Consider the following 19,646-nt stretch of genomic DNA (forward strand, 5'->3'; position numbering starts at 1 on the left):
TTCTTGACGAAGCATGAAGGCGGGTCTGAAGGCGCGAGACAAATCAGGAACGGTACGGCTCGACCAAAGCCCGGATCGTCGCTCAAATTTGTCGGCGCAAATGTATCACCGCAACTAGGGGTGGCAATTTTCGACACGACCTGAAAACACGACACGAGCATAACACGAAATTAATGGGTTTGGGTTGAGGTTTCGGGAATTCGGGTCAGAATCGGGTTGGACCCGATGAACCCGAAAAGAAAACCGGTCGATTTCGGGTCAACCCGTGGTGACCTGATATGACCCGATATGACCCGTTTACGAGTTAAAAATAATTTAATAAACATAAAAATAATTTTATCTAACTAAACTAAGTTATTCTTTTTTTCAAAGGCATTAATTACTTAATCCTAAACGAATTTATTTAATTTGTGTGAAGTTGAAATTATTATACTTGGACAAATAATATATTATATTATTTTTCACTTTTATATTGTTTTAATTTATTTTATATTTTGTTTGGGATAAAACACTTTTACGGTGTTTAATTTATTTTAGATTTGATTTGGAATCATTTATTTAAATTTTTATTACTTGATTATGTAATTAGTTTTGTGAGAAATTGATTTTATTAGAAATTACAGTGATAAATTAATAAATTAAAATTAAGTTTCGGGTCATTTCGGGTCGACCCGCCGCCCCGTAAACCTGAAATCTTCGGGTTCGGGTCAGCATACCTGACCCGTCACGGGTTGGCGGGTCGGGGTTCGGGTCAACAGATTTTCTGGCGGGTCTGTTGACCCGAACCCGACCCGCCAACCTGATTTGGACCCGAATTGCCACCCCTGACTGCAAGCGTGAAGGATTGATTTCATGATAATTTAGAGTTGCGGGATGAGGGAAAAAAACAGGGTGCAAATCAATAACAAAAAAAAAATAAAGTAAATAAATAAAAGGATAAGAGGAAAATGCTTGAATTGACGCTTAAAATGAATTTCGGTCTAGAAAAGCCACACTGCTTCGCAGGACGGGGTAGTTTAAAAGAATAAAGCGAAAGGAATATGGCGGGTGCGACCATACCAGCACTAATGCACCGGATCCCATCAGAACTCCGAAGTTAAGCGTGCTTGGGCGAGAGTGGTACTAGGATGGGTGACCCCCTGGGAAGTCCTCGTGTTGCACCCCTCTCTTTTTTGTTTCGAAATCCAAATTTCCTATTCGTTCTTTATCCTGTAGTAATTTAGCTCCGTCGGAACGATTGCTTTATATTTTGCTTCTTGTCGAAGCATGAAGGCGGGTCTGAAGGCGCGAGACAAATCAGGAACGGTACGGCTCGACCAAAGCCCGGATCGTCGCTCAAATTTGTCGGCGCAAATGTATCACCGCAACTAGGGGTGGCAATTTTCGACACGACCTGAAAACACGACACGAGCATAACACGAAATTAATGGGTTTGGGTTGAGGTTTCGGGAATTCGGGTCAGAATCGGGTTGGACCCGATGAACCCGAAAAGAAAACCGGTCGATTTCGGGTCAACCCGTGGTGACCTGATATGACCCGATATGACCCGTTTACGAGTTAAAAATAATTTAATAAACATAAAAATAATTTTATCTAACTAAACTAAGTTATTCTTTTTTTCAAAGGCATTAATTACTTAATCCTAAACGAATTTATTTAATTTGTGTGAAGTTGAAATTATTATACTTGGACAAATAATATATTATATTATTTTTCACTTTTATATTGTTTTAATTTATTTTATATTTTGCTTGGGATAAAACACTTTTACGGTGTTTAATTTATTTTAGATTTGATTTGGAATCATTTATTTAAATTTTTATTACTTGATTATGTAATTAGTTTTGTGAGAAATTGATTTTATTAGAAATTACAGTGATAAATTAATAAATTAAAATTAAGTTTCGGGTCATTTCGGGTCGACCCGCCGCCCCGTAAACCTGAAATCTTCGGGTTCGGGTCAGCATACCTGACCCGTCACGGGTTGGCGGGTCGGGGTTCGGGTCAACAGATTTTCTGGCGGGTCTGTTGACCCGAACCCGACCCGCCAACCTGATTTGGACCCGAATTGCCACCCCTGACTGCAAGCGTGAAGGATTGATTTCATGATAATTTAGAGTTGCGGGATGAGGGAAAAAAACAGGGTGCAAATCAATAACAAAAAAAAAATAAAGTAAATAAATAAAAGGATAAGAGGAAAATGCTTGAATTGACGCTTAAAATGAATTTCGGTCTAGAAAAGCCACACTGCTTCGCAGGACGGGGTAGTTTAAAAGAATAAAGCGAAAGGAACATGGCGGGTGCGACCATACCAGCACTAATGCACCGGATCCCATCAGAACTCCGAAGTTAAGCGTGCTTGGGCGAGAGTGGTACTAGGATGGGTGACCCCCTTGGAAGTCCTCGTGTTGCACCCCTCTCTTTTTTTTGTTTCGAAATCCAAATTTTCTATTCGTTCTTTATCCTGTAGTAATTTAGCTCCGTCGGAACGATTGCTTTATATTTTGCTTCTTGTCGAAGCATGAAGGCGGGTCTGAAGGCGCGAGACAAATCAGGAACGGTACGGCTCGACCAAAGCCCGGATCGTCGCTCAAATTTGTCGGCGCAAATGTATCACCGCAACTAGGGGTGGCAATTTTCGACACGACCTGAAAACACGACACGAGTCTAACACGAAATTAATGGGTTTGGGTTGAGGTTTCGGGAATTCGGGTCAGAATCGGGTTGGACCCGATGAACCCGAAAAGAAAACCGGTCGATTTCGGGTCAACCCGTGGTGACCTGATATGACCCGATATGACCCGTTTACGAGTTAAAAATAATTTAATAAACATAAAAATAATTTTATCTAACTAAACTAAGTTATTCTTTTTTTCAAAGGCATTAATTACTTAATCCTAAACGAATTTATTTAATTTGCGTGAAGTTGAAATTATTATACTTGGACAAATAATATATTATATTATTTTTCACTTTTATATTGTTTTAATTTATTTTATATTTTGCTTGGGATAAAACACTTTTACGGTGTTTAATTTATTTTAGATTTGATTTGGAATCATTTATTTAAATTTTTATTACTTGATTATGTAATTAGTTTTGTGGGAAATTGATTTTATTAGAAATTACAGTGATAAATTAATAAATTAAAATTAAGTTTCGGGTCATTTCGGGTCGACCCGCCGCCCCGTAAACCTGAAATCTTCGGGTTCGGGTCAGCATACCTGACCCGTCACGGGTTGGCGGGTCGGGGTTCGGGTCAACAGATTTTCTGGCGGGTCTGTTGACCCGAACCCGACCCGCCAACCTGATTTGGACCCGAATTGCCACCCCTGACTGCAAGCGTGAAGGATTGATTTCATGATAATTTAGAGTTGCGGGATGAGGGAAAAAAACAGGGTGCAAATCAATAACAAAAAGAAAAATAAAGTAAATAAATAAAAGGATAAGAGGAAAATGCTTGAATTGACGCTTAAAATGAATTTCGGTCTAGAAAAGCCACACTGCTTCGCAGGACGGGGTAGTTTAAAAGAATAAACCGAAAGGAACATGGCGGGTGCGACCATACCAGCACTAATGCACCGGATCCCATCAGAACTCCGAAGTTAAGCGTGCTTGGGCGAGAGTGGTACTAGGATGGGTGACCCCCTGGGAAGTCCTCGTGTTGCACCCCTCTCTTTTTTGTTTCGAAATCCAAATTTCCTATTCGTTCTTTATCCTGTAGTAATTTAGCTCCGTCGGAACGATTGCTTTATATTTTGCTTCTTGTCGAAGCATGAAGGCGGGTCTGAAGGCGCGAGACAAATCAGGAACGGTACGGCTCGACCAAAGCCCGGATCGTCGCTCAAATTTGTCGGCGCAAATGTATCACCGCAACTAGGGGTGGCAATTTTCGACACGACCTGAAAACACGACACGAGCATAACACGAAATTAATGGGTTTGGGTTGAGGTTTCGGGAATTCGGGTCAGAATCGGGTTGGACCCGATGAACCCGAAAAGAAAACCGGTCGATTTCGGGTCAACCCGTGGTGACCTGATATGACCCGATATGACCCGTTTACGAGTTAAAAATAATTTAATAAACATAAAAATAATTTTATCTAACTAAACTAAGTTATTCTTTTTTTCAAAGGCATTAATTACTTAATCCTAAACGAATTTATTTAATTTGTGTGAAGTTGAAATTATTATACTTGGACAAATAATATATTATATTATTTTTCACTTTTATATTGTTTTAATTTATTTTATATTTTGCTTGGGATAAAACACTTTTACGGTGTTTAATTTATTTTAGATTTGATTTGGAATCATTTATTTAAATTTTTATTACTTGATTATGTAATTAGTTTTGTGAGAAATTGATTTTATTAGAAATTACAGTGATAAATTAATAAATTAAAATTAAGTTTCGGGTCATTTCGGGTCGACCCGCCGCCCCGTAAACCTGAAATCTTCGGGTTCGGGTCAGCATACCTGACCCGTCACGGGTTGGCGGGTCGGGGTTCGGGTCAACAGATTTTCTGGCGGGTCTGTTGACCCGAACCCGACCCGCCAACCTGATTTGGACCCGAATTGCCACCCCTGACTGCAAGCGTGAAGGATTGATTTCATGATAATTTAGAGTTGCGGGATGAGGGAAAAAAACAGGGTGCAAATCAATAACAAAGAGAAAAATAAAGTAAATAAATAAAAGGATAAGAGGAAAATGCTTGAATTGACGCTTAAAATGAATTTCGGTCTAGAAAAGCCACACTGCTTCGCAGGACGGGGTAGTTTAAAAGAATAAAGCGAAAGGAACATGGCGGGTGCGACCATACCAGCACTAATGCACCGGATCCCATCAGAACTCCGAAGTTAAGCGTGCTTGGGCGAGAGTGGTACTAGGATGGGTGACCCCCTGGGAAGTCCTCGTGTTGCACCCCTCTCTTTTTTGTTTCGAAATCCAAATTTCCTATTCGTTCTTTATCCTGTAGTAATTTAGCTCCGTCGGAACGATTGCTTTATATTTTGCTTCTTGTCGAAGCATGAAGGCGGGTCTGAAGGCGCGAGACAAATCAGGAACGGTACGGCTCGATCAAAGCCCGGATCGTCGCTCAAATTTGTCGGCGGAAATGTATCACCGCAACTAGGGGTGGAAATTTTCGACACGACCTGAAAACACGATACGAGCCTAACACGAAATTAATGGGTTTGGGTTGAGGTTTCGGGAATTCGGGTCAGAATCCGGTTGGACCCGATGAACCCGAAAAGAAAACCGGTCGATTTCGGGTCAACCCGTGGTGACCTGATATGACCCGATATGACCCGTTTACGAGTTAAAAATAATTTAATAAACATAAAAATAATTTTATCTAACTAAACTAAGTTATTCTTTTTTTCAAAGGCATTAATTACTTAATCCTAAACGAATTTATTTAATTTGTGTGAAGTTGAAATTATTATACTTGGACAAATAATATATTATATTATTTTTCACTTTTATATTGTTTTATTTTATTTTATATTTTGCTTGGGATAAAACACTTTTACGGTGTTTAATTTATTTTAGATTTGATTTGGAATCATTTATTTAAATTTTTATTACTTGATTATGTAATTAGTTTTGTGAGAAATTGATTTTATTAGAAATTACAGTGATAAATTAATAAATTAAAATTAAGTTTCGGGTCATTTCGGGTCGACCCGCCGCCCCGTAAACCTGAAATCTTCGGGTTCGGGTCAGCATACCTGACCCGTCACGGGTTGGCGGGTCGGGGTTCGGGTCAACAGATTTTCTGGCGGGTCTGTTGACCCGAACCCGACCCGCCAACCTGATTTGGACCCGAATTGCCACCCCTGACTGCAAGCGTGAAGGATTGATTTCATGATAATTTAGAGTTGCGGGATGAGGGAAAAAAACAGGGTGCAAATCAATAACAAAAAAAAATAAAGTAAATAAATAAAAGGATAAGAGGAAAATGCTTGAATTGACGCTTAAAATGAATTTCGGTCTAGAAAAGCCACACTGCTTCGCAGGACGGGGTAGTTTAAAAGAATAAAGCGAAAGGAACATGGCGGGTGCGACCATACCAGCACTAATGCACCGGATCCCATCAGAACTCCGAAGTTAAGCGTGCTTGGGCGAGAGTGGTACTAGGATGGGTGACCCCCTGGGAAGTCCTCGTGTTGCACCCCTCTCTTTTTTGTTTCGAAATCCAAATTTCCTATTCGTTCTTTATCCTGTAGTAATTTAGCTCCGTCGGAACGATTGCTTTATATTTTGCTTCTTGTCGAAGCATGAAGGCGGGTCTGAAGGCGCGAGACAAATCAGGAACGGTACGGCTCGACCAAAGCCCGGATCGTCGCTCAAATTTGTCGGCGCAAATGTATCACCGCAACTAGGGGTGGCAATTTTCGACACGACCTGAAAACACGACACGAGCATAACACGAAATTAATGGGTTTGGGTTGAGGTTTCGGGAATTCGGGTCAGAATCGGGTTGGACCCGATGAACCCGAAAAGAAAACCGGTCGATTTCGGGTCAACCCGTGGTGACCTGATATGACCCGATATGACCCGTTTACGAGTTAAAAATAATTTAATAAACATAAAAATAATTTTATCTAACTAAACTAAGTTATTCTTTTTTTCAAAGGCATTAATTACTTAATCCTAAACGAATTTATTTAATTTGTGTGAAGTTGAAATTATTATACTTGGACAAATAATATATTATATTATTTTTCACTTTTATATTGTTTTAATTTATTTTATATTTTGCTTGGGATAAAACACTTTTACGGTGTTTAATTTATTTTAGATTTGATTTGGAATCATTTATTTAAATTTTTATTACTTGATTATGTAATTAGTTTTGTGAGAAATTGATTTTATTAGAAATTACAGTGATAAATTAATAAATTAAAATTAAGTTTCGGGTCATTTCGGGTCGACCCGCCGCCCCGTAAACCTGAAATCTTCGGGTTCGGGTCAGCATACCTGACCCGTCACGGGTTGGCGGGTCGGGGTTCGGGTCAACAGATTTTCTGGAGGGTCTGTTGACCCGAACCCGACCCGCCAACCTGATTTGGACCCGAATTGCCACCCCTAACTGCAAGCGTGAAGTATTGATTTCATGATAATTTAGAGTTGCGGGATGAGGGAAAAAAACAGGGTGCAAATCAATAACAAAAAAAAAAATAAAGTAAATAAATAAAAGGATAAGTGGAAAATGCTTGAATTGACGCTTAAAATGAATTTCGGTCTAGAAAAGCCACACTGCTTCGCAGGACGGGGTAGTTTAAAAGAATAAAGCGAAAGGAACATGGCGGGTGCGACCATACCAGCACTAATGCACCGGATCCCATCAGAACTCCGAAGTTAAGCGTGCTTGGGCGAGAGTAGTACTAGGATGGGTGACCCCCTGGGAAGTCCTCGTGTTGCACCCCTCTCTTTTTTGTTTCAAAATCCAAATTTCCTATTCGTTCTTTATCCTGTAGTAATTTAGCTCCGTCGGAACGATTGCTTTATATTTTGCTTCTTGTCGAAGCATGAAGGCGGGTCTGAAGGCGCGAGACAAATCAGGAACGGTACGGCTCGACCAAAGCCCGGATCGTCGCTCAAATTTGTCGGCGCAAATGTATCACCGCAAGTAGGGGTGGCAATTTTCGACACGACCTGAAAACACGACACGAGCCTAACACGAAATTAATGGGTTTGGGTTGATGTTTCGGGAATTCGGGTCAGAATCGGGTTGGACCCGATGAACCCGAAAAGAAAACCGGTCGATTTCGGGTCAACCCGTGGTGACCTGATATGACCCGATATGACCCGTTTACGAGTTAAAAATAATTTAATAAACATAAAAATAATTTTATCTAACTAAACTAAGTTATTCTTTTTTTCAAAGGCATTAATTACTTAATCCTAAACGAATTTATTTAATTTGTGTGAAGTTGAAATTATTATACTTGGACAAATAATATATTATATTATTTTTCACTTTTATATTGTTTTAATTTATTTTATATTTTGCTTGGGATAAAACACTTTTACGGTGTTTAATTTATTTTAGATTTGATTTGGAATCATTTATTTAAATTTTTATTACTTGATTATGTAATTAGTTTTGTGAGAAATTGATTTTATTAGAAATTACAGTGATAAATTAATAAATTAAAATTAAGTTTCGGGTCATTTCGGGTCGACCCGCCGCCCCGTAAACCTGAAATCTTCGGGTTCGGGTCAGCATACCTGACCCGTCACGGGTTGGCGGGTCGGGGTTCGGGTCAACAGATTTTCTGGAGGGTCTGTTGACCCGAACCCGACCCGCCAACCTGATTTGGACCCGAATTGCCACCCCTAACTGCAAGCGTGAAGTATTGATTTCATGATAATTTAGAGTTGCGGGATGAGGGAAAAAAACAGGGTGCAAATCAATAACAAAAAAAAAAATAAAGTAAATAAATAAAAGGATAAGTGGGAAATGCTTGAATTGACGCTTAAAATGAATTTCGGTCTAGAAAAGCCACACTGCTTCGCAGGACGGGGTAGTTTAAAAGAATAAAGCGAAAGGAACATGGCGGGTGCGACCATACCAGCACTAATGCACCGGATCCCATCAGAACTCCGAAGTTAAGCGTGCTTGGGCGAGAGTAGTACTAGGATGGGTGACCCCCTGGGAAGTCCTCGTGTTGCACCCCTCTCTTTTTTGTTTCGAAATCCAAATTTCCTATTCGTTCTTTATCCTGTAGTAATTTAGCTCCGTCGGAACGATTGCTTTATATTTTGCTTCTTGTCGAAGCATGAAGGCGGGTCTGAAGGCGCGAGACAAATCAGGAACGGTACGGCTCGACCAAAGCCCGGATCGTCGCTCAAATTTGTCGGCGCAAATGTATCACCGCAAGTAGGGGTGGCAATTTTCGACACGACCTGAAAACACGACACGAGCCTAACACGAAATTAATGGGTTTGGGTTGATGTTTCGGGAATTCGGGTCAGAATCGGGTTGGACCCGATGAACCCGAAAAGAAAACCGGTCGATTTCGGGTCAACCCGTGGTGATCTGATATGACCCGATATGACCCGTTTACGAGTTAAAAATAATTTAATAAACATAAAAATAATTTTATCTAACTAAACTAAGTTATTCTTTTTTTCAAAGGCATTAATTACTTAATCCTAAACGAATTTATTTAATTTGTGTGAAGTTGAAATTATTATACTTGGACAAATAATATATTATATTATTTTTCACTTTTATATTGTTTTAATTTATTTTATATTTTGCTTGGGATAAAACACTTTTACGGTGTTTAATTTATTTTAGATTTGATTTGGAATCATTTATTTAAATTTTTATTACTTGATTATGTAATTAGTTTTGTGAGAAATTGATTTTATTAGAAATTACAGTGATAAATTAATAAATTAAAATTAAGTTTCGGGTCATTTCGGGTCGACCCGCCGCCCCGTAAACCTGAAATCTTCGGGTTCGGGTCAGCATACCTGACCCGTCACGGGTTGGCGGGTCGGGGTTCGGGTCAACAGATTTTCTGGCGGGTCTGTTGACCCGAACCCGACCCGCCAACCTGATTTGGACCCGAATTGCCACCCCTGACTGCAAGCGTGAAGGATTGATTTCATGATAATTTAGAGTTGCGGGATGAGGGAAAAAAACAGGGTGCAAATCAATAACAAAGAGAAAAATAAAGTAAATAAATAAAAGGATAAGAGGAAAATGCTTGAATTGACGCTTAAAATGAATTTCGGTCAAGAAAAGCCACACTGCTTCGCAGGACGGGGTAGTTTAAAAGAATAAAGCGAAAGGAACATGGCTGGTGCGACCATACCAGCACTAATGCACCGGATCCCATCAGAACTCCGAAGTTAAGCGTGCTTGGGCGAGAGTAGTACTAGGATGGGTGACCCCCTGGGAAGTCCTCGTGTTGCACCCCTCTCTTTTTTGTTTCGAAATCCAAATTTCCTATTCGTTCTTTATCCTGTAGTAATTTAGCTCCGTCGGAACGATTGCTTTATATTTTGCTTCTTGTCGAAGCATGAAGGCGGGTCTGAAGGCGCGAGACAAATCAGGAACGGTACGGCTCGATCAAAGCCCGGATCGTCGCTCAAATTTGTCGGCGCAAATGTATCACCGCAACTAGGGGTGGCAATTTTCGACACGACCTGAAAACACGACACGAGCCTAACACGAAATTAATGGGTTTGGGTTGAGGTTTCGGGAATTCGGGTCAGAATCGGGTTGGACCCGATGAACCCGAAAAGATAACCGGTCGATTTCGGGTCAACCCGTGGTGACCTGATATGACCCGATATGACCCGTTTACGAGTTAAAAATAATTTAATAAACATAAAAATAATTTTATCTAACTAAACTAAGTTATTCTTTTTTTCAAAGGCATTAATTACTTAATCCTAAACGAATTTATTTAATTTGTGTGAAGTTGAAATTATTATACTTGGACAAATAATATATTATATTATTTTTCACTTTTATATTGTTTTAATTTATTTTATATTTTGCTTGGGATAAAACACTTTTACGGTGTTTAATTTATTTTAGATTTGATTTGGAATCATTTATTTAAATTTTTATTACTTGATTATGTAATTAGTTTTGTGAGAAATTGATTTTATTAGAAATTACAGTGATAAATTAATAAATTAAAATTAAGTTTCGGGTCATTTCGGGTCGACCCGCCGCCCCGTAAACCTGAAATCTTCGGGTTCGGGTCAGCATACCTGACCCGTCACGGGTTGGCGGGTCGGGGTTCGGGTCAACAGATTTTCTGGCGGGTCTGTTGACCCGAACCCGACCCGCCAACCTGATTTGGACCCGAATTGCCACCCCTGACTGCAAGCGTGAAGGATTGATTTCATGATAATTTAGAGTTGCGGGATGAGGGAAAAAAACAGGGTGCAAATCAATAACAAAAAAAAATAAAGTAAATAAATAAAAGGATAAGAGGAAAATGCTTGAATTGACGCTTAAAATGAATTTCGGTCTAGAAAAGCCACACTGCTTCGCAGGACGGGGTAGTTTAAAAGAATAAAGCGAAAGGAACATGGCGGGTGCGACCATACCAGCACTAATGCACCGGATCCCATCAGAACTCCGAAGTTAAGCGTGCTTGGGCGAGAGTGGTACTAGGATGGGTGACCCCCTGGGAAGTCCTCGTGTTGCACCCCTCTCTTTTTTGTTTCGAAATCCAAATTTCCTATTCGTTCTTTATCCTGTAGTAATTTAGCTCCGTCGGAACGATTGCTTTATATTTTGCTTCTTGTCGAAGCATGAAGGCGGGTCTGAAGGCGCGAGACAAATCAGGAACGGTACGGCTCGACCAAAGCCCGGATCGTCGCTCAAATTTGTCGGCGCAAATGTATCACCGCAACTAGGGGTGGCAATTTTCGACACGACCTGAAAACACGACACGAGCATAACACGAAATTAATGGGTTTGGGTTGAGGTTTCGGGAATTCGGGTCAGAATCGGGTTGGACCCGATGAACCCGAAAAGAAAACCGGTCGATTTCGGGTCAACCCGTGGTGACCTGATATGACCCGATATGACCCGTTTACGAGTTAAAAATAATTTAATAAACATAAAAATAATTTTATCTAACTAAACTAAGTTATTCTTTTTTTCAAAGGCATTAATTACTTAATCCTAAACGAATTTATTTAATTTGTGTGAAGTTGAAATTATTATACTTGGACAAATAATATATTATATTATTTTTCACTTTTATATTGTTTTAATTTATTTTATATTTTGCTTGGGATAAAACACTTTTACGGTGTTTAATTTATTTTAGATTTGATTTGGAATCATTTATTTAAATTTTTATTACTTGATTATGTAATTAGTTTTGTGAGAAATTGATTTTATTAGAAATTACAGTGATAAATTAATAAATTAAAATTAAGTTTCGGGTCATTTCGGGTCGACCCGCCGCCCCGTAAACCTGAAATCTTCGGGTTCGGGTCAGCATACCTGACCCGTCACGGGTTGGCGGGTCGGGGTTCGGGTCAACAGATTTTCTGGAGGGTCTGTTGACCCGAACCCGACCCGCCAAGCTGATTTGGACCCGAATTGCCACCCCTAACTGCAAGCGTGAAGTATTGATTTCATGATAATTTAGAGTTGCGGGATGAGGGAAAAAAACAGGGTGCAAATCAATAACAAAAAAAAAAATAAAGTAAATAAATAAAAGGATAAGTGGAAAATGCTTGAATTGACGCTTAAAATGAATTTCGGTCTAGAAAAGCCACACTGCTTCGCAGGACGGGGTAGTTTAAAAGAATAAAGCGAAAGGAACATGGCGGGTGCGACCATACCAGCACTAATGCACCGGATCCCATCAGAACTCCGAAGTTAAGCGTGCTTGGGCGAGAGTAGTACTAGGATGGGTGACCCCCTGGGAAGTCCTCGTGTTGCACCCCTCTCTTTTTTGTTTCAAAATCCAAATTTCCTATTCGTTCTTTATCCTGTAGTAATTTAGCTCCGTCGGAACGATTGCTTTATATTTTGCTTCTTGTCGAAGCATGAAGGCGGGTCTGAAGGCGCGAGACAAATCAGGAACGGTACGGCTCGACCAAAGCCCGGATCGTCGCTCAAATTTGTCGGCGCAAATGTATCACCGCAAGTAGGGGTGGCAATTTTCGACACGACCTGAAAACACGACACGAGCCTAACACGAAATTAATGGGTTTGGGTTGATGTTTCGGGAATTCGGGTCAGAATCGGGTTGGACCCGATGAACCCGAAAAGAAAACCGGTCGATTTCGGGTCAACCCGTGGTGACCTGATATGACCCGATATGACCCGTTTACGAGTTAAAAATAATTTAATAAACATAAAAATAATTTTATCTAACTAAACTAAGTTATTCTTTTTTTCAAAGGCATTAATTACTTAATCCTAAACGAATTTATTTAATTTGTGTGAAGTTGAAATTATTATACTTGGACAAATAATATATTATATTATTTTTCACTTTTATATTGTTTTAATTTATTTTATATTTTGCTTGGGATAAAACACTTTTACGGTGTTTAATTTATTTTAGATTTGATTTGGAATCATTTATTTAAATTTTTATTACTTGATTATGTAATTAGTTTTGTGAGAAATTGATTTTATTAGAAATTACAGTGATAAATTAATAAATTAAAATTAAGTTTCGGGTCATTTCGGGTCGACCCGCCGCCCCGTAAACCTGAAATCTTCGGGTTCGGGTCAGCATACCTGACCCGTCACGGGTTGGCGGGTCGGGGTTCGGGTCAACAGATTTTCTGGAGGGTCTGTTGACCCGAACCCGACCCGCCAACCTGATTTGGACCCGAATTGCCACCCCTAACTGCAAGCGTGAAGTATTGATTTCATGATAATTTAGAGTTGCGGGATGAGGGAAAAAAACAGGGTGCAAATCAATAACAAAAAAAAAAATAAAGTAAATAAATAAAAGGATAAGTGGGAAATGCTTGAATTGACGCTTAAAATGAATTTCGGTCTAGAAAAGCCACACTGCTTCGCAGGACGGGGTAGTTTAAAAGAATAAAGCGAAAGGAACATGGCGGGTGCGACCATACCAGCACTAATGCACCGGATCCCATCAGAACTCCGAAGTTAAGCGTGCTTGGGCGAGAGTAGTACTAGGATGGGTGACCCCCTGGGAAGTCCTCGTGTTGCACCCCTCTCTTTTTTGTTTCGAAATCCAAATTTCCTATTCGTTCTTTATCCTGTAGTAATTTAGCTCCGTCGGAACGATTGCTTTATATTTTGCTTCTTGTCGAAGCATGAAGGCGGGTCTGAAGGCGCGAGACAAATCAGGAACGGTACGGCTCGACCAAAGCCCGGATCGTCGCTCAAATTTGTCGGCGCAAATGTATCACCGCAAGTAGGGGTGGCAATTTTCGACACGACCTGAAAACACGACACGAGCCTAACACGAAATTAATGGGTTTGGGTTGATGTTTCGGGAATTCGGGTCAGAATCGGGTTGGACCCGATGAACCCGAAAAGAAAACCGGTCGATTTCGGGTCAACCCGTGGTGATCTGATATGACCCGATATGACCCGTTTACGAGTTAAAAATAATTTAATAAACATAAAAATAATTTTATCTAACTAAACTAAGTTATTCTTTTTTTCAAAGGCATTAATTACTTAATCCTAAACGAATTTATTTAATTTGTGTGAAGTTGAAATTATTATACTTGGACAAATAATATATTATATTATTTTTCACTTTTATATTGTTTTAATTTATTTTATATTTTGCTTGGGATAAAACACTTTTACGGTGTTTAATTTATTTTAGATTTGATTTGGAATCATTTATTTAAATTTTTATTACTTGATTATGTAATTAGTTTTGTGAGAAATTGATTTTATTAGAAATTACAGTGATAAATTAATAAATTAAAATTAAGTTTCGGGTCATTTCGGGTCGACCCGCCGCCCCGTAAACCTGAAATCTTCGGGTTCGGGTCAGCATACCTGACCCGTCACGGGTTGGCGGGTCGGGGTTCGGGTCAACAGATTTTCTGGCGGGTCTGTTGACCCGAACCCGACCCGCCAACCTGATTTGGACCCGAATTGCCACCCCTGACTGCAAGCGTGAAGGATTGATTTCATGATAATTTAGAGTTGCGGGATGAGGGAAAAAAACAGGGTGCAAATCAATAACAAAGAGAAAAATAAAGTAAATAAATAAAAGGATAAGAGGAAAATGCTTGAATTGACGCTTAAAATGAATTTCGGTCAAGAAAAGCCACACTGCTTCGCAGGACGGGGTAGTTTAAAAGAATAAAGCGAAAGGAACATGGCTGGTGCGACCATACCAGCACTAATGCACCGGATCCCATCAGAACTCCGAAGTTAAGCGTGCTTGGGCGAGAGTAGTACTAGGATGGGTGACCCCCTGGGAAGTCCTCGTGTTGCACCCCTCTCTTTTTTGTTTCGAAATCCAAATTTCCTATTCGTTCTTTATCCTGTAGTAATTTAGCTCCGTCGGAACGATTGCTTTATATTTTGCTTCTTGTCGAAGCATGAAGGCGGGTCTGAAGGCGCGAGACAAATCAGGAACGGTACGGCTCGATCAAAGCCCGGATCGTCGCTCAAATTTGTCGGCGCAAATGTATCACCGCAACTAGGGGTGGCAATTTTCGACACGACCTGAAAACACGACACGAGCCTAACACGAAATTAATGGGTTTGGGTTGAGGTTTCGGGAATTCGGGTCAGAATCGGGTTGGACCCGATGAACCCGAAAAGATAACCGGTCGATTTCGGGTCAACCCGTGGTGACCTGATATGACCCGATATGACCCGTTTACGAGTTAAAAATAATTTAATAAACATAAAAATAATTTTATCTAACTAAACTAAGTTATTCTTTTTTTCAAAGGCATTAATTACTTAATCCTAAACGAATTTATTTAATTTGTGTGAAGTTGAAATTATTATACTTGGACAAATAATATATTATATTATTTTTCACTTTTATATTGTTTTAATTTATTTTATATTTTGCTTGGGATAAAACACTTTTACGGTGTTTAATTTATTTTAGATTTGATTTGGAATCATTTATTTAAATTTTTATTACTTGATTATGTAATTAGTTTTGTGAGAAATTGATTTTATTAGAAATTACAGTGATAAATTAATAAATTAAAATTAAGTTTCGGGTCATTTCGGGTCGACCCGCCGCCCCGTAAACCTGAAATCTTCGGGTTCGGGTCAGCATACCTGACCCGTCACGGGTTGGCGGGTCGGGGTTCGGGTCAACAGATTTTCTGGCGGGTCTGTTGACCCGAACCCGACCCGCCAACCTGATTTGGACCCGAATTGCCACCCCTGACTGCAAGCGTGAAGGATTGATTTCATGATAATTTAGAGTTGCGGGATGAGGGAAAAAAACAGGGTGCAAATCAATAACAAAGAGAAAAATAAAGTAAATAAATAAAAGGATAAGAGGAAAATGTTTGAATTGACGCTTAAAATGAATTTCGGTCAAGAAAAGCCACACTGCTTCGCAGGACGGGGTAGTTTAAAAGAATAAAGCGAAAGGAACATGGCTGGTGCGACCATACCAGCACTAATGCACCGGATCCCATCAGAACTCCGAAGTTAAGCGTGCTTGGGCGAGAGTGGTACTAGGATGGGTGACCCCCTGGGAAGTCCTCGTGTTGCACCCCTCTCTTTTTTGTTTCGAAATCCAAATTTCCTATTCGTTCTTTATCCTGTAATAATTTAGCTCCGTCGGAACGATTGCTTTATATTTTGCTTCTTGTCGAAGCATGAAGGCGGGTCTGAAGGCGCGAGACAAATCAGGAACGGTACGGCTCGACCAAAGCCCGGATCGTCGCTCAAATTTGTCGGCGCAAATGTATCACCGCAACTAGGGGTGGCAATTTTCGACACGACCTGAAAACACGACACGAGCATAACACGAAATTAATGGGTTTGGGTTGAGGTTTCGGGAATTCGGGTCAGAATCGGGTTGGACCCGATGAACCCGAAAAGAAAACCGGTCGATTTCGGGTCAACCCGTGGTGACCTGATATGACCCGATATGACCCGTTTACGAGTTAAAAATAATTTAATAAACATAAAAATAATTTTATCTAACTAAACTAAGTTATTCTTTTTTTCAAAGGCATTAATTACTTAATCCTAAACGAATTTATTTAATTTGTGTGAAGTTGAAATTATTATACTTGGACAAATAATATATTATATTATTTTTCACTTTTATATTGTTTTAATTTATTTTATATTTTGCTTGGGATAAAACACTTTTACGGTGTTTAATTTATTTTAGATTTGATTTGGAATCATTTATTTAAATTTTTATTACTTGATTATGTAATTAGTTTTGTGAGAAATTGATTTTATTAGAAATTACAGTGATAAATTAATAAATTAAAATTAAGTTTCGGGTCATTTCGGGTCGACCCGCCGCCCCGTAAACCTGAAATCTTCGGGTTCGGGTCAGCATACCTGACCCGTCACGGGTTGGCGGGTCGGGGTTCGGGTCAACAGATTTTCTGGCGGGTCTGTTGACCCGAACCCGACCCGCCAACCTGATTTGGACCCGAATTGCCACCCCTGACTGCAAGCGTGAAGGATTGATTTCATGATAATTTAGAGTTGCGGGATGAGGGAAAAAAACAGGGTGCAAATCAATAACAAAGAGAAAAATAAAGTAAATAAATAAAAGGATAAGAGGAAAATGCTTGAATTGACGCTTAAAATGAATTTCGGTCAAGAAAAGCCACACTGCTTCGCAGGACGGGGTAGTTTAAAAGAATAAAGCGAAAGGAACATGGCTGGTGCGACCATACCAGCACTAATGCACCGGATCCCATCAGAACTCCGAAGTTAAGCGTGCTTGGGCGAGAGTGGTACTAGGATGGGTGACCCCCTGGGAAGTCCTCGTGTTGCACCCCTCTCTTTTTTGTTTCGAAATCCAAATTTCCTATTCGTTCTTTATCCTGTAGTAATTTAGCTCCGTCGGAACGATTGCTTTATATTTTGCTTCTTGTCGAAGCATGAAGGCGGGTCTGAAGGCGCGAGACAAATCAGGAACGGTACGGCTCGACCAAAGCCCGGATCGTCGCTCAAATTTGTCGGCGCAAATGTATCACCGCAACTAGGGGTGGCAATTTTCGACACGACCTGAAAACACGACACGAGCATAACACGAAATTAATGGGTTTGGGTTGAGGTTTCGGGAATTCGGGTCAGAATCGGGTTGGACCCGATGAACCCGAAAAGAAAACCGGTCGATTTCGGGTCAACCCGTGGTGACCTGATATGACCCGATATGACCCGTTTACGAGTTAAAAATAATTTAATAAACATAAAAATAATTTTATCTAACTAAACTAAGTTATTCTTTTTTTCAAAGGCATTAATTACTTAATCCTAAACGAATTTATTTAATTTGTGTGAAGTTGAAATTATTATACTTGGACAAATAATATATTATATTATTTTTCACTTTTATATTGTTTTAATTTATTTTATATTTTGCTTGGGATAAAACACTTTTACGGTGTTTAATTTATTTTAGATTTGATTTGGAATCATTTATTTAAATTTTTATTACTTGATTATGTAATTAGTTTTGTGAGAAATTGATTTTATTAGAAATTACAGTGATAAATTAATAAATTAAAATTAAGTTTCGGGTCATTTCGGGTCGACCCGCCGCCCCGTAAACCTGAAATCTTCGGGTTCGGGTCAGCATACCTGACCCGTCACGGGTTGGCGGGTCGGGGTTCGGGTCAACAGATTTTCTGGAGGGTCTGTTGACCCGAACCCGACCCGCCAACCTGATTTGGACCCGAATTGCCACCCCTAACTGCAAGCGTGAAGTATTGATTTCATGATAATTTAGAGTTGCGGGATGAGGGAAAAAAACAGGGTGCAAATCAATAACAAAAAAAAAAATAAAGTAAATAAATAAAAGGATAAGTGGAAAATGCTTGAATTGACGCTTAAAATGAATTTCGGTCTAGAAAAGCCACACTGCTTCGCAGGACGGGGTAGTTTAAAAGAATAAAGCGAAAGGAACATGGCGGGTGCGACCATACCAGCACTAATGCACCGGATCCCATCAGAACTCCGAAGTTAAGCGTGCTTGGGCGAGAGTAGTACTAGGATGGGTGACCCCCTGGGAAGTCCTCGTGTTGCACCCCTCTCTTTTTTGTTTCAAAATCCAAATTTCCTATTCGTTCTTTATCCTGTAGTAATTTAGCTCCGTCGGAACGATTGCTTTATATTTTGCTTCTTGTCGAAGCATGAAGGCGGGTCTGAAGGCGCGAGACAAATCAGGAACGGTACGGCTCGACCAAAGCCCGGATCGTCGCTCAAATTTGTCGGCGCAAATGTATCACCGCAAGTAGGGGTGGCAATTTTCGACACGACCTGAAAACACGACACGAGCCTAACACGAAATTAATGGGTTTGGGTTGATGTTTCGGGAATTCGGGTCAGAATCGGGTTGGACCCGATGAACCCGAAAAGAAAACCGGTCGATTTCGGGTCAACCCGTGGTGACCTGATATGACCCGATATGACCCGTTTACGAGTTAAAAATAATTTAATAAACATAAAAATAATTTTATCTAACTAAACTAAGTTATTCTTTTTTTCAAAGGCATTAATTACTTAATCCTAAACGAATTTATTTAATTTGTGTGAAGTTGAAATTATTATACTTGGACAAATAATATATTATATTATTTTTCACTTTTATATTGTTTTAATTTATTTTATATTTTGCTTGGGATAAAACACTTTTACGGTGTTTAATTTATTTTAGATTTGATTTGGAATCATTTATTTAAATTTTTATTACTTGATTATGTAATTAGTTTTGTGAGAAATTGATTTTATTAGAAATTACAGTGATAAATTAATAAATTAAAATTAAGTTTCGGGTCATTTCGGGTCGACCCGCCGCCCCGTAAACCTGAAATCTTCGGGTTCGGGTCAGCATACCTGACCCGTCACGGGTTGGCGGGTCGGGGTTCGGGTCAACAGATTTTCTGGAGGGTCTGTTGACCCGAACCCGACCCGCCAACCTGATTTGGACCCGAATTGCCACCCCTAACTGCAAGCGTGA

At 39.8% G+C, this 19,646-nt stretch overlaps 15 non-coding genes across 15 annotated transcripts; all 15 read left to right on the plus strand.

The window, feature by feature from the left end:
- The first annotated feature begins 1,045 nt into the window (after window positions 1-1,045).
- LOC140030532 (5S ribosomal RNA) lies at window positions 1,046-1,164 on the plus strand. The gene has a single exon (XR_011834447.1). It is a non-coding gene; the product is annotated as a 5S ribosomal RNA (ribosomal RNA).
- A 1,134-nt stretch (window positions 1,165-2,298) lies between these two features.
- LOC140031114 (5S ribosomal RNA) lies at window positions 2,299-2,417 on the plus strand. Its single transcript, XR_011835035.1, has one exon. It is a non-coding gene; the product is annotated as a 5S ribosomal RNA (ribosomal RNA).
- Window positions 2,418-3,554: 1,137 nt separating this feature from the next.
- LOC140030533 (5S ribosomal RNA) lies at window positions 3,555-3,673 on the plus strand. Its single transcript, XR_011834448.1, has one exon. It is a non-coding gene; the product is annotated as a 5S ribosomal RNA (ribosomal RNA).
- Window positions 3,674-4,808: 1,135 nt separating this feature from the next.
- Window positions 4,809-4,927, plus strand: LOC140030534 (5S ribosomal RNA). The gene has a single exon (XR_011834449.1). It is a non-coding gene; the product is annotated as a 5S ribosomal RNA (ribosomal RNA).
- Window positions 4,928-6,060: 1,133 nt separating this feature from the next.
- LOC140030535 (5S ribosomal RNA) lies at window positions 6,061-6,179 on the plus strand. Its single transcript, XR_011834450.1, has one exon. It is a non-coding gene; the product is annotated as a 5S ribosomal RNA (ribosomal RNA).
- Window positions 6,180-7,314: 1,135 nt separating this feature from the next.
- Window positions 7,315-7,433, plus strand: LOC140021799 (5S ribosomal RNA). The gene has a single exon (XR_011825781.1). It is a non-coding gene; the product is annotated as a 5S ribosomal RNA (ribosomal RNA).
- A 1,135-nt stretch (window positions 7,434-8,568) lies between these two features.
- LOC140028845 (5S ribosomal RNA) lies at window positions 8,569-8,687 on the plus strand. The gene has a single exon (XR_011832750.1). It is a non-coding gene; the product is annotated as a 5S ribosomal RNA (ribosomal RNA).
- A 1,135-nt stretch (window positions 8,688-9,822) lies between these two features.
- Window positions 9,823-9,941, plus strand: LOC140030039 (5S ribosomal RNA). Its single transcript, XR_011833953.1, has one exon. It is a non-coding gene; the product is annotated as a 5S ribosomal RNA (ribosomal RNA).
- Window positions 9,942-11,074: 1,133 nt separating this feature from the next.
- LOC140030536 (5S ribosomal RNA) lies at window positions 11,075-11,193 on the plus strand. Its single transcript, XR_011834451.1, has one exon. It is a non-coding gene; the product is annotated as a 5S ribosomal RNA (ribosomal RNA).
- A 1,135-nt stretch (window positions 11,194-12,328) lies between these two features.
- LOC140029955 (5S ribosomal RNA) lies at window positions 12,329-12,447 on the plus strand. Its single transcript, XR_011833870.1, has one exon. It is a non-coding gene; the product is annotated as a 5S ribosomal RNA (ribosomal RNA).
- A 1,135-nt stretch (window positions 12,448-13,582) lies between these two features.
- LOC140031039 (5S ribosomal RNA) lies at window positions 13,583-13,701 on the plus strand. The gene has a single exon (XR_011834960.1). It is a non-coding gene; the product is annotated as a 5S ribosomal RNA (ribosomal RNA).
- Window positions 13,702-14,836: 1,135 nt separating this feature from the next.
- On the plus strand, window positions 14,837-14,955 carry LOC140030041 (5S ribosomal RNA). The gene has a single exon (XR_011833955.1). It is a non-coding gene; the product is annotated as a 5S ribosomal RNA (ribosomal RNA).
- Window positions 14,956-16,090: 1,135 nt separating this feature from the next.
- Window positions 16,091-16,209, plus strand: LOC140031040 (5S ribosomal RNA). The gene has a single exon (XR_011834961.1). It is a non-coding gene; the product is annotated as a 5S ribosomal RNA (ribosomal RNA).
- A 1,135-nt stretch (window positions 16,210-17,344) lies between these two features.
- LOC140031041 (5S ribosomal RNA) lies at window positions 17,345-17,463 on the plus strand. Its single transcript, XR_011834962.1, has one exon. It is a non-coding gene; the product is annotated as a 5S ribosomal RNA (ribosomal RNA).
- A 1,135-nt stretch (window positions 17,464-18,598) lies between these two features.
- On the plus strand, window positions 18,599-18,717 carry LOC140032114 (5S ribosomal RNA). Its single transcript, XR_011836039.1, has one exon. It is a non-coding gene; the product is annotated as a 5S ribosomal RNA (ribosomal RNA).
- The last annotated feature ends 929 nt before the right edge of the window (window positions 18,718-19,646 follow it).

Source organism: Coffea arabica, chromosome 11e, assembly GCF_036785885.1.
Source record: "Coffea arabica cultivar ET-39 chromosome 11e, Coffea Arabica ET-39 HiFi, whole genome shotgun sequence".
Lineage (NCBI taxonomy): Eukaryota > Viridiplantae > Streptophyta > Magnoliopsida > Gentianales > Rubiaceae > Coffea > Coffea arabica.